The sequence below is a fragment of the Plectropomus leopardus genome, unplaced genomic scaffold (assembly GCF_008729295.1).
Source record: "Plectropomus leopardus isolate mb unplaced genomic scaffold, YSFRI_Pleo_2.0 unplaced_scaffold25839, whole genome shotgun sequence".
Taxonomy (NCBI): Eukaryota; Metazoa; Chordata; class Actinopteri; order Perciformes; family Serranidae; genus Plectropomus; species Plectropomus leopardus.
This window is the reverse complement of record NW_024628089.1, coordinates 1-2,057: the sequence shown is the minus strand read 5'-3', so window position 1 is coordinate 2,057 and position 2,057 is coordinate 1. Positions and strand designations below refer to the sequence as shown.

General features: G+C 34.1%; 1 long non-coding RNA gene across 1 annotated transcript; it reads left to right on the top strand.

The window, feature by feature from the left end:
- Nucleotides 1-837: 837 nt before the first annotated feature.
- On the top strand, nt 838-1,993 carry LOC121966768. The gene is made up of 3 exons (XR_006107620.1): nt 838-936; nt 1,487-1,551; nt 1,926-1,993. It is a non-coding gene; the product is annotated as an uncharacterized LOC121966768 (long non-coding RNA).
- The last annotated feature ends 64 nt before the right edge of the window (nt 1,994-2,057 follow it).

Sequence of the window (2,057 nt, the reverse complement as noted above, 5' to 3'; positions counted from 1 at the left end):
TATAGATATAGATATATATGTAATCTATTAGACGGTCTTGTATTCGTTACATTTGTTATAAAGATATCCAAAAGTGAACAAACAGGTGCCTTTTCTCATTAGAGACCACAGACTGTATATAAAGAGTATGTTAGAGACATTTTATTTCCTCCTATCTTTATCTTATAAAATAGCTTAATAAACTGGAACATTTCTCACTGGGTAACTATTTGCTGAAAACAGCTTTTTGATTGTTATTCCCAAAATAGGGCAGCAAAAGGTTACAAAGTTCATTCATTTGTAATTTTCTAACAATGTGGTTCTGCTGCTCAGTTATGTCAAAAATATTTTTAAATTTCTAATGAGTCTCTATTTTTAGATAATTTTTAAGGTAATTTTCTTGTCACCTTTTACTTTTTTTTGCAATTTGTGAAACATTTCATGCAAAGTTATTTTTCCCCCTTTTTCCATGTTTTTGAAAGAAATCACACATTTGCACAGTGTTTCAAAGGGTTAAATGCATTTTTAACTGAATAACAAATAAATCATCAGTAGATAATATAATATAGAAAAGAAATACTAAGAAATCATACCAACACTTTCTCCTCTCAAAATACTATTCATATTTTTCATATTTAATTTTCTACATGAAGCTCTGAATGCTGCTTTCTTTAAATTACCAGGACTAAAACACCTGAGAAATACTGGATACCTCGTTTATTAAACATCATTAAATACTTGAATCAGCCTGTAACATGTCCAGTGTGTGTAAGCTTTAAATGGATGAATCATAAATATGTTCGACATGTTTAATGTTTGACATTTATTCATAGTTTTGTTTCCTCTGATTTTAGTGCTGCAAAACCTGCAGAGCCGATAAGCAGCGTCACTGACGACATCGACGCCCTCCTGGAGGAATTACTGGAGGAAGACTGCGATGATTCCCCTCAACTAAAGGTTACAAAAACATTTGTATTGAAGTTTAACTATTAAATAAGACAAACAAGGGTACACATTTTGATTTAAATGCTGGTTTAAAACTAAAATATTAAAAAATAGTAGCACTTAACTGAGGTACTAATAATTGAATGTCATTGTACATCGGTGCTCGCAGTCTTCTTCCCTGCTGGTATCGAAGTAAATATAAAGACCTGAAACAAAAATATTGAATCCTAAAATTTGTAGATTAAATTTTGGGGTTTTTTTGTATTTTAATTTTGTAAAATAGAAATACTCAGCTGAAGTGCCAGTCTCTCAAAGCTGTATTTTTACACAGCACACAAACAAAATTATTTCTACCAAACGTTATGACCATGCTGCTGTAATATGAAAAACAGAACTGCACAGACAGCTGGGTTTGAAAATGAACACGTGGATGTTGTATAAGCAAAGTGACAAACAGACGGGTGGTTATACATCTATTCAGGTTTCAATAAATTATTTTAACTACAAAAAATATTTTTTTACAATGTGGGGCCAGTCTGTAACCTTTCACCTTTTATTTCAGACTCAGCAGTTTCCCAAAGAATCACAAGAGGAGAAAAGACTGTCGTCTCAGTCTGGAGGGAGAAAGTAAGAAAATGATTTAAAAGCTTATTTTGTGGGCAGAGCGGTATGAGTGTGTGTGATATTAAAGCGGAGCCCTAAAGGGTTAATCAGAGGGAGAACGTGCACTCGGCTGACTCTTTTTGTAACTTTGTGTTCAGTCACAGTTCTGGAGCTCAGATGTCTTTGACTCGTGATAAATTCAGCTGAATGTTTGCTGTTTTTCACTATAAACCACCTGAATTACAGTCTGAGTGTGTTCTGTCTGCAGAATATGTGTGTGTGAAAATGAAAAGCAGGTTTTATATTTCTAATGGTGTCTCTGCTGTGAATAATACTCTAAATTTGATTTTATTTTTGTTTAAAGACAATCTGTTTTGTGTGTGTGTGTGTGTGTCCAGGTGCTGTCCTGTGTTCGTTGGCGGGAGCTCTGTCACAAATGGCGTGGGAACGGCCACATCCAAGAGGTGCGAAAAACTGATTTTGTTCTGTTACAGGTGACAGGTGTACAGCTGTACAGGTGAAAGGTTATT